Consider the following 15,180-nt stretch of genomic DNA (forward strand, 5'->3'; position numbering starts at 1 on the left):
AGCAGTATTTAACATGTATAAACTCTCAAAAATACTGGGTTGTTTCAACAGTTGGGTTACATTTTTAACCCAACTCTTGGGTCTGTCCATGTTTGACCCAAATCTCAGTTGAAACAACCCAGCATTTTTGGAGTGTATTTACCATAATAGTGAGACTGTTTTAAGTCTTCATACATTAGATATTTATCTTCATTGAACGAAACATCTGTGACATTTTATGAGTTGATTAGTTCTTTTCATGTTATTTGTTGGTTTGTGAGGAGATGAAGACTGTTGTGTCACCTGTCTTCATCTCAAGTCTCTTTCTCTGTTGTGTTCAGCTGTGATTGTCGTGTATTGTATTTAATTATTGTATTTTCTTGATTGTGTTTGAATACCATTACTGTTACCATCACTGAATACCATCACCGATTGCCTTTACTAAAGAACTCTGCTTTTGACAGCATTATTGTTTTGTTGTTCCCATTTTTATATTTTTCTTTCATCTGGTGCTCATTTTCTTTTATTTTCTGTTAACTTCAAGTGTCTAGAAGTAAAGCCCGCAACACTATTTTCTTTTCTGAAACAAGAAACTTCAAACATTATGTATTTATGTGACACTGGGGTAAAAGTGAAAATGTGTTGAATAAGAGGAATGTGTTGAATGTGTTGAATAAGAGGAAAGAAAACTAGACGGACTTCTGAAAACATATAAATGTATAAACCTCATGATTTGAGTTAAAAGCTGAAGTAATCAAGAATTCCAGATTTGCTTTTACTTAGTAACAGAGTGTTTGCTGAATTACACACTTGGAGAAGCAATCATATTAGAGAAAAATTATGTAATGGATCATGTCACCTTTGTCAGGAACTGTTGTGCTCTTGTTGTTGGGGGGATTCTCCCAATTGTATGGAGTCTGTCTGGAGCGAGCCATATTTTCTGAAAGTTTTATTGAATCAGTCTGTACCTTTTTGATTCAGTTGTTACACAGCATTAAAAAAACAGTTGTTGCGAATGCAGTAACACATCTGTTTTTCACCTGTAACTTTGCATCAGCCTTTATACACATCAATTTTCTTTCTGAAACAAGCAAAAATAACTTAAATGATATATGTATGTTCATGTGATAAATCATTAATAGCATTAAAAACATCTGATTCATAATAACTGGATTCTTTGAATGTTGACTTATGACACTAGATGGCGCGCTAATGCAGAATATGCATACTGTTTGTAGTGCACACTTTAGTTTGATGTAGTTTGGGGGAAGCCAGGATAACAGAAAAAGCACGGCTTGACCTAGGTTAATCAGCGCATCCTAGCTCAGTCCATTGCATGTTTGCATAGATGAGTACGTGCAGCTCTGTCAAGCCAGGTTTAGATAGTTGGGTTTAGTACATGTTCACAGCATTCTTAAACAGACCAAAGAATCAACGAGGCAAAAAATGATAAAACCCGTGAGCAACAGCTTCTAATGGAAACATATAATCAGTGTTGCTAACTAATTTACAGAGGAAGTTGCTAAAGGCAGGTCGATTTGTTGCTAAAAGTTGCTAAATGACGTTGTGATGTCATTGCGTGGTGACGTCATTGTGTATCCATGACGCAAAACTGCGTTTTTGCGTAGTATACGCATAAAAAAATAAAGTTCATTAGATTTGTTTTATAAAAAATGTTTTATTTGCAAAAATAACAAACATGTTTATGATCAGATATTTGTATTTTTAAATTCAGTTGAATTATTGAACAGTTACACATTTTTGAACAATTACATTTTATGTGTTTTCTTATTAACTTATTAATTTTACTAAACTACAGATTGGGCAATTCTAGTTTTAAGCAGTGTATTGGTTAGTCGTGTGCTATACTCTAAAATTCTGTAAAAATAGAGCACAATATGAAGGAATTATCCATATTATTTTTTCACAGGTGTTTTACCTGTGTTTTAAATTATGCATTGCAGGTAATGTCCTGGCAGAAAATTTTCAGTACCTTTTCTGTTTTTCTAAACTGAACAGTACCTAACTGAATAACAATTATAGGTAGGCCTACAAGATAATAACATGCTCCAAATAACCAGAGCTCCACTGAAACCATCATCATTACAATTCAATGAGCTACTTGCACTACTTCCACTAATTAACAGTTGTACACTTTTCCTTAAATGTGACCAGTGGACATGCTTGTTACTCCGGAAATTTATCATAAAGATCTATTTTATCTCTCTTGTCTATCTATCCTCTTCTTAAAGAACAAACATGTCAAGAACATTTTGCAGGCTGGTAAGTGACTTGATTGGTGAAAAGAATTTACAAATTAGGTGAATATTCTCTGCTGATATATTTTATTGTCTGTACTGATTTTAGAATTTAAAAAAAGGCTCATATTCATACTGAACCATGACTGTAACACAATGTATTAATCATTGTTACTTTTCAAGTGATAACAGCAAAAAAAAAAGAAAAAAAAAAACTTTTCATAAATGTCCAGTACAATACATATTGATCGAGTGAAGTGATGCATGTACACATGAAAGAGTGACATACATGATCCTTTATTAAAGGATATAGGCCAAATCAAAACAAACTGCAATAATTTATGTATTTATCAAAGCTCTGACAGCAATATGAACAGCAGTCTTCATAATAACAGTAAAAAAAAAACAGCCATAATTTATATGTAAATGATAGTATCTAGTATTTTAATGCAGGATAATTAAAATGATGCAACATGTTTACAAAAGACCTATGAAAGCTGAAAACGCTGATTTACAATATTTTTTACGAAAGAAGTCAAAAGATCGGTGTTATAATTTATTGTTGCAATACCTTACAGAGACTAATTTAAGTAGGCTTGTTCTCACTTCATACCAGTTGGTGGCGGTAATGCACCAGGTCGTTGTTTGCCAACCGCCAATAAACCCTAGAAGAAGCGGAAAATATGACTCCTGTCCTCTAGTGGTCAAACGCTGTATAAGTTTCACTTTTGAGGGTGTGTATCTGCTTTCTGTGAGTTCCTATAGCCTACATGTAGTGCTGTTTTTAGGTGTACAGTACAGAAGCATTAGGTGGAGACATACATTTGATGCGGGATGAAATTTACATAAAAGGAAACAGATCAACACACGCAAATATATCGCTTGCTAGTGCTAGTATTCGTGTTGCGGGTGTATTATAAACAACAGAGGGTCATTTACTGTCACTGCACACGTGTATTAATGTTTTATTATCATGTAGCTTGAGAATCTCGACTCATTTGATGCTCTTTATTTGACTGAAGGAATGTTTTCATAAACTAGACCACGTGCTGTTTAAGCTGTTGAACTTCAGCTTGTAAACTTTACCAATAAGGTTTGAGTCCTGTGTTTCAGACACGAATGAGTCCAATGCTGTTATTACAGATCAGACCTTCTATGTGAAAAGTCCCTCAGACCCACACTGAAGGAGGGACTCGAGACATTATCATCACAGATGTCAGAGATGAGGCTCTTCTGACCAGTAAACACCCACTCTGAGCACACTAGCATAGGTACTACAATCTACCTAAACACTTCATTAACCACTTATTTGATAATGATTTTTTTTCTTCTTAAAAAACAAAAACAAGTTTGTTGGATGACACTCTTTGACCCCATTACTCGTGTTTTGTTCCCTGATCCTCAGGTGGCTTTACAGAGCTGGAGATGGAGCAGGAACGGATATCTTGAGCAGTCCTCATGTATTTGTGTCTGATCTTTACCATTATCAGTGGAAACTTAAGGTGAGATTTTCTGTCTGATTATGTTATTGATCTTACACTAAATTTCAACCATTGATTTACCTATAGACAGGAGCCTGTTATTATAAAACAAAATAACTTATTGACAACCATCAAACACTAATCATAAATTGTAAATAATTGCATTTATTCTTAAAATAACCCAGTGTGCCAGTGCATGATATAACCTTTATTAGAAAGAAAAAACATGTATCAAGAATAGTTCTGCTTAGAAATAACTACTGAAACTACACTCTCAGGATGTCACTGAAGGGACTTTCTCAAACATTCAGGTACTAATAAGGGGTAAATAAAGTACAGTGGTGTACCTGAGAGTGTAGCACTGCTGGATCACTGCATAAGATCAGCATGCCATATATAATATTTACATTTTTCACAGTAATATCACTGTTTGACTTGAGAGACCTTTTTGTCAAACATCAAACTAATGAGTTCAGTATTATGTAGTAAAATGGCTTCCCTGTAGAGCATAAATCAACAGTTTCATGTGAGTAAAATGCAAAAATCCTTGCAACGACTCTCTGTCCACACAGACTGACACCTCAGACACACTCGCACTGACGCACCTTTGACACCTCAGTCACACACTCGAACAGACGGGCTATTGACGCCTCAGACACACGCTTACTTTATTGACACCTTCTGACATCAAATGCAAACATCCAGCAGCAGACTCATTCTCATGCACAAGCTGTTTATCTACCCAACGGATCAAACCACAGTTGTGTACAGATATAAATAAAAGAGACCACGGCACGGTTCACTTTGTCACCTTTTGATGATTAGTTTAGCAACTATGTTTTGCAAACATGAAAATGTTGCAGCAGACCACATGATTTACATAATCTGATCCCTGCTGTATGTCTTATCTATCTCCTGATGTAACATGGTGATTCTCACAATCCCAAATCTCAACCATAGACTCATAAAAATACATAGTATAGTGAATCAGGCTCAAATGGCTCCCCCGTTGCAGGAGGTTCCCAATGAAAATGATCAAAGAAGGGTTTTGTACTGAAAAAAACCTTGAAGTTTGGTCATCTTCTGAATGCAATTGGTGCATATTCCACACGATCCTCCTCTTTAACTTTCTGTGAAAACGCATAACACAAGATATAATAATAATAGTAAAGTAACAATTCTTTTATAAACTCATGGTGTGGTTGTGTGTGAGATTAATGTGATAGATCATTTTACTATGAACGCTCATTACTGCCACTGGGCCTGTTGCAATAATCAATATATCAACTTATCACACAATATAAGGAAAGATCGGACATCGACAGGTGAAAAGAAGGCAACATTTGAGGTCTTATAGTGTTTTCCTGATAACTCCAGTATGGAAGAATAAATCCAAATAGACTCAAAGCCGCAATTCACTGGTTCATATTTAAATGTAACAACAACGCAAAATGGTGCTCTCTCACAGCTAGAGTTAAGCAGGTTTCACAAGGGAGAGAATGCATTTTTGCATTCCACTTTACATTCCACTTTATTTCACTGTTTATTTCCCCCCCGTAGTTTTTCTATGTAAACGTGCATTAGATGAATGTTTGACCATCTTTTGCAGCATCTTGTGCATGCATTATTATGCTGTTATATTATCATTATATATCATAATATATAATTAAATGGTATAAAAACAGTATTAAAATCCCAATAATATTGTTTATCACAATTTTCTCTGGGACAGTATATCGGCCAACAAAAGTAGTTATCGTGACAGGCCTGACCACCACATAAGAAGAAAGAAATAAAACTAATCATGGTAAATCATAAAAAAGTGACATACAAAGTTCAGATTATAAAATTAAAAATTCCAAATTATGACACACTGTCCTTAAATCAGATTATGATATGCACAGGTCAAAATTATTGTCTTAATTTCAACATTTTAAGTTTTTAATCTCATTTTTTAAAACTTTGTATGCAATATTTTCAACATTTTAAGTTGTAATTATGAGTTTTTAACCTCATAATTTTGATTTATTATGTCAAAATTTTGACTTTTTTGTGTTACGATTTACCAGAGCATATTTTTTCTTCTTAAGTGCTAGAAATGGACTAAAATATTACAGACAAAATCAGAAGTGCACACTTATCTACATATGACTCTCTGCTGAAATTATACAAATACTGAACAAATAAACAGTAAATTGTCTCACCGTTTTCTGTGTGTTTCTCTTGTTAAATGTCGTCTCGGCGTAAGTGATCTCTTCTTCACGAGTCTCAACTGTTTCAACAGCAATAGATGCATTAAAACCACAAAACTCAATCTGAACTGTGTGTTACTATTAGAGCTTTCAAATTTAACACTAAAGTAACACTGAAAGTTTTTAAAAAACACATCAACAAATTTAATTTGCCATTAGGCCTGTTACTTTTTACACACACAAAAAGTTCCTAAAAGAGTATTTAGCCTTAAATTTAGAGAGACACAGAAATCACACATATTTACACACAAATTGAACTGAAATGGGATGTTTAAAAAAGTATTTAACATTCTTTTTATTTAATGAGCATTCAGGTTTAACAAATGCCATCATTTATATAGATCTTGATTTGAGCAGCAGCTGCATGTAAGATTGTTCATAAAATTGAGAAATCTTTTTTATTTCTGAATTAAAAATACAAATTTATGTTTTTGCATTTTCAGCATTGATGCAGTTTGAGAAATGCAGTCTGATTTTTTTGTGTGTGACTTGAGTAAACAGCAACGTTCAGTGTCATTATATGCAAATAGACGTATTATGATGTTATGAGAATAATTTTAATTAAATGATAAAACAGGGCTATCAGCATTTTTTAAAAAAGATTTATTTCTTTTATTACTTGTTTAAAAGGATAAGAGAACACTTGCCTTCTTTATCATTTTTTCTACATTTCCTGCAGATGCAAAATATCCCGACGGCAGCAACAATCAACAGAGATCCAACAGCAGCAGCAGCAGAGATCAGAGCTGTCAGAGAGACTGGAAGAGCGTAAAAGAGAGATAGTCATTAATGTAAGTGATTGAATCAGTGTGATCTACAACAGAAGACAGAGATCAGATCAGTAAATAATCACATATATCAGCTCTGTTGTACCTGCACATGTGTGACAGAGGTGAGTGATGTCCAGATGTTGAGTCTGGTTGCTGATGGGATTGTTCAGCACACAGCTGTAGGTGTTTTTATCCTGATATTCCACCTCCAGAGGTAGAGAGAGACTGATGCTGAGATCAGACACACTGATGCTGGACAATAAACTGTTTCCTTTGTACCAGGAGAGAGTCACATGACTCACATTCACAGCTGAACACACCAATGAACAATTTGATGATGATGATGATGAACATTGTGAAGAGTTACTGCTGATGACAGGAACAGGGAGATGAGCTGAAAAACATCAGAGAATAAACAGGAATATGATCATCTCAAACACTAAAATGATTAAACATTTGAATATGTAAATAGAATATGTATGTTTGGACACTCACCATAGACAGAAACACTGAATGTTTTTGATGATTCTTTCACTCCACTTATATCTAGTTTATAATCTCCAGCATGTTCAGTTGTGATGTTTGTGATGGTCAGAGATCCAGTTTGATTGTCCAGCTTCAGTCTGTCTCTGAATCTCCCATCAGGAACATCATATGTGTTGAAGGTTTGGTTCTTTTTCTTTATTTTAGCTATTTGAGAGTTTTCAGCTCCAAATTTCCACAGTAAATCTTCATCTTCATGTATTTCAGTAAGATCAGTGTATAAAGTGATTGATTCTCCCTCCATCACTGACACTGAATCACCAAACACACCTGGAGAAATGTAAAACATTGTGATGTAAAATATCAATGGACTTTATAAACTGCTACTGTGAACTGCTAACTTTTACTGTGACTGTTATAATTAAGCAGAAAGAGAAAACATTGCCGCAGCGCTTACAGATTGCTTTGGAAATATATATTTCAGGTAGCAATGAATGGAGTAATATGGCAGCATAATTTATGAAAAAATACAGATAACCACAAATAACAAAATGTCACAACGCACATAGTAGCTTAATGCCACAGTGTTTTCTACTACAAGAATTATTATTATCCATTTCACAAATGTCAACTTTAAACCAACACACAATAATACACTGGATATTCACACTAAATATTTTAATGGATTAAACACATAAATGCATTAACCCCAGATATGAACTCAAAGCAAACAGGTTTCCTAAAACAGCAACAACTTTTAATTTAATTTAAAGTAGCAGGGTTAAAGTTGATCTATTTTAAATGTTAATTAACACTAGGATCAAAATGATGGTTTAAACGTAAGTCTGCTTATTTTACATTTTAAAGAATTATTGGAGAAATCTTGATTTAATCTAGATTAAAGCTTAATCCTTACTGGTGGAACATCCTTAATCTTTAATTTGTTTTAAAGTGCAGAAAACAATCAGTGTTTAAAGTTTCATTATTTATTAACAATAAATACATGATAATTATGAAAGATTGAAAATACAGATTTAATACAGTTTTAATTGCGCTGGATATTTTAAATACATTAAATAAATAAATATATATATATATTTTATGATCACTGCAAAGGTATTTTTACATATACTCACACACACACAAGAAATATGGAAAAAAATGACCTGATATTTGAAAGCAGCTCAACAGAAAGGTTCACACTTTCTGTAGAGATTTACATTTTCATGACATTTTTCCAGACCTAGAAACTCTAGTGTAAACATCCTAACCCAAAAGAAGACCTGAATTCAAAGTTAGATCTTTTTTTTTTTTTTTTTTAATATTATTTGTTGTAGTATTTTAAGATTTACAGACAGATAAACAGTACAATCACAGGACAAAAACAAACACAACTACACACACACACACATACATAATCCTTCAGTTAGATTCACGTTTGCAGTTAACGACAATGCCAAACACAGACAAGGGAAGTAAAAAAAATAAATAAAATAAAATTATTGCCCAATGTGACATTGATAAGGTTAAATTGTACAAAAGGACCAAATGAGATATAGAATAGGCAAAGAAAGGAAAAAAAAAAAAAAGCATAGGCAAATTTACTATGAAAACTGATTCAATTTAAGGGGAGTGGCAATAATAAAAGAGAACAATTAGATTTCAAATTGAAGACAGAAGTTAACAAAAATGACAATAATAAAAAAAAAAAAAACATTTTAAATTGTTTCATCATTATTGGTTTTTAACATGTTATTGAAAAGAGGCCTCCAAGAAGCTTCAAATTTATCTATATTTCCAGAGATACTATATCTGAGTCCTTCCACATGCAGAGTGGAGGAAAGTTCTGACAACCAGATCTTGAATAGTGGCGTCGAATTTTTCTTCTTTTGGCAATCATCGTGCCATACTTTATAGGCAGTCGGGTAGCATGATTAAGGCACTGCAGGGAAGTTGACCAGCCAAGAATGGCAGTCGCAGGGTCTACTGGAAGCTCACATGTATACGCTTCAGAAAGAAATTGAAAAACTTCTGAACAGAATTCACCAAGTGTTGGGCATGCCCAGAAAAGATGGCCAAGAGAGCCCTCCACAGATTCACACTTATTGCAGAGAGACAAGATAGTAGGAGAGAAAGTATAACCCTAGAGAAATGCAATCTGTGCAACACTTTATACTGAATAAAGCTGGTGCCTAGCATTAATAGAACAGGTGTATATATTTTAAGACATTTTCCCCAGTCCTCCTCAGAGACCTGAACATCTAGTTACTCTTTCCAATCATTTTTCAGACGGGTAGTGGAAATTAGCTGATTTATTAAAAAAAGTTTGTAGATCTTGTATTATATTCATACAATATTCATAATTCATTTGGTACATAACAGCAGATGAAAATATGAAAAAATAAATTGAATTTGAACAGCAGAATAGCAGCAGATTTATTAGTCTGAAATTTAAAACAAGCCATAAAAATGTTTTTATAACTCACCAGTCAGGCTCCAGCAGCACAAACAGAACAAAACCAACCTGTGACACATTTTCTCAGTGGTTCAGTGTGTGATCTAACGGCAGAACTGTTGAAGTGTTGTGTGAATCCTCTGATGACAGCGTTTGACACTCCTAGTTTAAGCGCTGCATTTGCATACGATATAAGGTTATAGTTTATCTGGCCATTATTAAAGACTTTAACTGTTCTTAATCAATTAAAAATATTCATAATTTTTTATCAAAAGGTTAGGGGCTCATATCAGTACTTCCTTTAGTGCCTTTCAAAAGGGTACCGCACCATTGACAGCTTTTATTCTGAGACTGATGCTACCTGACTGTTTCAAATGGATAAAAGTACAACTCCAATTCCAGAAAATTTGGGACATTTTGTAAAATGCAATAAAATTAAGAATCTGTGATTTATTTATTGTCTTTAACCTTTATTTAACTGACAATTGTGCAAAGAAAAGATTTTCAATGTTTTCACTGACCAACTTAAAGGATTAGTTCACTTTCAAATTAAAATTTGCTGATAATTTACTCACCCCCATGTCATCCAAGATGTTCATGTCCTTCTTTCTTTCAAAAAGAAATGAAGGTTTTTGATGAAAACATTCCAGGATTTTTCTCCTTATAGTGGACTTTAATGGCCTCCAAACGGTTGAAGGTCAAAATTACAGTTTCATTGCAGCTTCAAAGCATTCTACAAGATCCCAGATGAGGAATAAGGGTCTTATCTAGAGAAACCATCGCTCATTTTCTACAACCTTATGACAGTTTGAACTAAATTGTCATATACAATATGCTTGTGCAAGTATATAACAATTAGTTCAAACTTTAACCTGTGGAGGGCAGTAATAAGAAGAGAGCTAGTTCAAGATGGGCATTTATGGTTAAAACGTATATAATTTTATTTTTATTTTTTTTAGAAAATGAGTGATGGTTTCTCTAGATAAGACCCTTATTTCTCATCTGGGATCATTTAGAATGCTTTGAAGCTGCACTGAAACTGTAATTTTGACCTTCAACCGTTTGGAGGCCATTGAAGTCCACTATATGGAGAAAAATCCTGGAATATTTTATGAAAAACCTTAATTTCTTTTCGACTGAAGAAAGAAAGACATGAACATCTTGGATGACATTGGGGTGAGTAAATTATCAGGAAATTTTAATTTGAAAGTGAACTAATCATTTAATATATTAAATGATATTATTTTGTAGATATAAACAAATTTTGATTTTGATGGCTGCAACACACTCAAAAAAAAAAAGCTGGGACAGATTTCATGAGAGAATTCTCAAACAATTCAAAAATTACATTTGTCAGTGCAAGATTGCAAAATAGTGATGTCTTTCTCCATCTACCAAATATAAATTGTGGAAAGATTCACGGAATTCAGAGAAATCTCAGTCCGTGTAGGTCAAGGCAGGAGACCTCCGTTGAATGTGCGTGACCTTTGAGTCCTCAGATGGCATTGCATTAGAAACCGTCATGCTATTGTGTTAAATACAGCCACATGGACTTGGAAGTACTTTGGAATACCAATGTCACTTAACAGTCTGACGCTGCATCAAGAAATGCAACTCGAATCTCTGTTACACAAGGAGAAATCTATACATCTGTTCAATGCAGAGATGCTGCCAAATTCTCTGGGTCCGAGCTCATCTCAGATGGTCTAAAAGACAGTGGAAATGTGTACTGTGGTCAGATGACTCCATGTTTCAGCTTGTTTTTGTGAAAAAACTGACATCGAGTTCTTAGTCCCAAAGATGAAAGGGACCATCCAGACTTTCATCAGTGACAGGTGCAAAAGCAAACTTCTGTCATGGTATGAGGGAGCATCAGTGCAAATTTAATAGGTGACTTGCATTTGTGTGAAGGTACCACTGACATGGAGGCATATATTTGGATTGTACAGAGACACATGCTGCCATCAAAATGACATCTTTTCTAAGAAGCAAGACAAAGCCAGGCCTCATTCTGCACATGCAACATCAGAGTGGTTTCTAGACACTCTACACCGAAGAAGGGATGTGCTTGACTGCCTGCCTACAGTCCAGATCTGACTCTTATTGAAATTGTACAGGCAATCAGACAACAATGACCACAGACTGTTGAGCAGATGTCTTGTATCAGGAGAGATTGGGCAAAAATTCCACTTGCAAAACTATAACAATTAGTATCATCCATTCCTGAACAGTTAAGAACTGTAATTAAAAGGAAAGGTGATGTGACACAGTGGTAAACATAGCTCTGTCTTACTGTGTGTTGCAGCCATCAAAATCAAAATGTGTTTATATTTCTAAAATACAATTGAATTGGTTAGGGAAAACATTGAAAATCTTTTCTCTGTACTTTGGTCAGTTAAATAAAATTTAAAGAGAATTAACAAATCACAGATTCTTGATGTTATTACATTTTACAAAATGTCCAAACTTTTCTGGAATTGGGGTTCTAGAAGAATATTGTGTGAATTGTGGATGAACTACATTTCATGGCGATATTAAGCACAACTCTGGTGATTTTACAATTGCTTATTTATTCTACATTTTTGTGAATGGAAAAACCAGAGTACACAGTTAACCCTGATATGGCCCTCATTTCCCCTATACTCTCAGGTTCTTTGGGGTCAATTCAGACCCCACACATTTACAGAGCAATTGTGTAAAAAATATTTTTAAAAATTTAATACAAATTATATACAAAATTATATATATAATTTAATACAAATTATATATATATATATTATATATATATACATCACAACTTTGATTAACTTGTTTTGATCCATATATATATATATATACATTTATGCTGTGTTTTGGGTGATATGTGGTACTTTTTTTACTGCACAATTACTCAACTACACCATTAGTGTGTATATGAAATATTATATTTTTTTCTGAAAAAAATACATTAATGATGATTTGAATTAAATATAAGTTGCAGAATTCTGCCATCTGCTGGCTAGAAAAAAAAATGTTGGTACTGAAGTTTTAGAGGTGTTTTGACCGTATATATCCAGCAGAGGGCCATAGAAATCCATTCATTTTTCTGGATGTGGCCAACTCATCAAAACAAATTTAAAAGTATTAAAAATAAAATTAAAATAAGTATTTTGTAAAAGTTTAGAATTTGTTGTTTGGGGAGTTCTGAAGTGCCTATGTTTGCAATAATAACATATATGTACAAAAATATAACTAAAATGCCACAAAAAAAATCCTTAAGACTCAGATTGTATTTACAAAATATTTGTTTCAATAAACCAAATGTAAACCATTTTTGACTTTAGAATAAGAAATTTTTAAAAAATATGTAAATAAATCACGTGTGTGTGTGTGTGTGTGTGTGTGTGTGTGTATGCATGCAAAAGTGTTTGTGTGTGTGTGTGTGTGTGTGTGTGTGTTAGGTCTCACCCCTTCATATCTGCTTTTTGTTTACAATCATGGTTGAATTTTGTCAAATTTGATTCAAACACGCTTTGTGGCAGGCCCACGTGTGTGTGTGTGTGTGTGTGTGTGTGTGTGTGTGTGTTTACTGAGGTTCATCTTCAAACTGAGTCAAACTGAAACCTGATGTGGTTGGTTTTCTAAATGATTTGATCCATTGGGTGGAAAAAAACATATGTTGGTGACACTGGGCATTCAGAGCATGTGATTTTAACAAACAATATTGACCGATTTCGATACCGATATTTGTCACTTGCTCTCTTATTTTTGTCATTAACATGTCATTAAGATGGATAGTGTTTTGATCATATTTCAAATCAGCAAAGTTTAAAAAAAAAAGAAAAGAAAAAAAATGCATTAAATTATACTAGCTAGTTTATTGCTGCATCATCAAATAATTTCTAATGAACATGGATTGGATCCATTTAACATTTAGCAGGTGAACAATGTTTGAAATTGCCCCTATACCCTCGTTCACTATTCCCTACACGAGTCCACTAATATAGTCCACTTGAAGGAATGAATAAAAACAGTGAACTAATTTGGACACTGAGTGCGCCAGAAGGACTGCTGCTTTTGCAAAGTTTGGGCTTGCTGTTTGATAATCATTTGAAGCTTAGCAAACTGGCAGCTCCAGCAGTAATGAAAAAATGATCTTGAGTTCTGTCATGGAAACTAGAATATATAAACCTTAAATAAAACATTTAATAATGAAGTAAAAATGTATTTATCTCTATGATATGATATACTGTAGCCACATTGGGAAGTGGATGGATGGAAGTTTCAGCTGCAGTCGGCATCCTCTGGTCAGAAGCGGAAATGTATTCGGTATGTGGCGCGACTCTCACAGTGCATTCGTTATTGTGGTGCACTGTGGGATTGAATGAGTGCACTCGGTAACGTTCACTGTGGTTTCAGACACCACTACAAATGGCTGATTTCGGACACTGGAGTTCCCTGTGCCTTTGTTGAGACCAGACTAAAGCATCCGCATATCTGTCACACTCCTGTTACACTCCTCATAACTTCTGTTTTCTGCTTGTGAGCTCCCTCTGTTTCGGGGAAAATTAATTTTGAGGAAAATTAATAGAAATGCTCAAAAATGTGATGTAAACATATGCTATTTTGTCACAATTTTGTAAATGTGTAAGCCTTTGAACCTAAAAGATTTAATAGAGTTGATTTGTGCATTCTTGTGATCATAAATGAATGGAAGCAGTTGCAACCAAATGGGTGTGTTCTCTTTTTTAATGTAAATATCAGTTAGATTCAGCATGATTGATGTGCACTCCTGACAAATTAATAAGTTACTGTAACTGTAAAGTTTTTTATTGTAAAACATTGGTCAAATATGGATCACGTTGTTAGCCCTGCCTCGCACTGGCCCGACAGTGGAAATGCGGCTAGTGATGCCATTGACTGGCCCTCACGTTCCCCAGACCTAAATCCAATTGCAAACCTCTGGGACATTATGCATGGGAGCATCTGAAGCCACCAAGTAGCACCACAGACCAGGAGCTCACTGATGCCCTGATCCAGGTCTGGGAGGAGATCCCGCAGGACACCATGTATTCGCCATCTCATCAGAAGCATGCCCACGTTGTTGTGAGTGCATACAGGCATGTGGGGTCCATATACACTACTGACTTGCATTATGAGTTGCTGTGATGAACTTAATGCAGTTTGGATCAGCCTGCAACTTCAGTTTTTTTACATAGTTTTTTGGTGTGATTTTGAATCCAGCCCTCAATGTGTTGATGATTTTGATTTCCATCGACTGTTGTCACATGATTTAGTTCTTAAATTGTAGAATGTATATAAAGAAAGATTTGATCAAGTTGAATATTTAATTCATTGAGATTCAGTATGATTTATGTGTACACTTATTTTTTTTGAGCAGTGTATTTTTCCCCCCACTATGGTTTATAATTAGCTGTTCACTTCAAGCACCATCAGCTTTAGGAGTTTTAGTGTTTCTGTCAGTGGTGAGTTTAAATCAATCATTCACTGCAGTTTCCTTTC

General features: G+C 34.3%; 2 long non-coding RNA genes across 3 annotated transcripts; one reads left to right on the forward strand and one right to left on the reverse strand.

The window, feature by feature from the left end:
* The first annotated feature begins 2,877 nt into the window (after positions 1–2,877).
* LOC125271637 lies at positions 2,878–6,967 on the forward strand. 2 transcript variants are annotated; one of them, XR_007185674.1, is made up of 4 exons: positions 2,878–2,971; positions 3,381–3,508; positions 3,643–3,739; positions 6,650–6,967. It is a non-coding gene; the product is annotated as an uncharacterized LOC125271637 (long non-coding RNA). The 2 variants fall into 2 exon arrangements; XR_007185675.1 differs by having other exon boundaries at positions 2,950–2,988.
* On the reverse strand, positions 4,127–6,139 carry LOC125271642. The gene is made up of 2 exons (XR_007185680.1): positions 5,923–6,139; positions 4,127–4,848 (listed from the first exon to the last, which is right to left on the reverse strand). It is a non-coding gene; the product is annotated as an uncharacterized LOC125271642 (long non-coding RNA).
* Positions 6,968–15,180: the final 8,213 nt, after the last annotated feature.

Source organism: Megalobrama amblycephala, linkage group LG7 (assembly GCF_018812025.1).
Source record: "Megalobrama amblycephala isolate DHTTF-2021 linkage group LG7, ASM1881202v1, whole genome shotgun sequence".
NCBI classification, from domain to species: Eukaryota; Metazoa; Chordata; class Actinopteri; order Cypriniformes; family Xenocyprididae; genus Megalobrama; species Megalobrama amblycephala.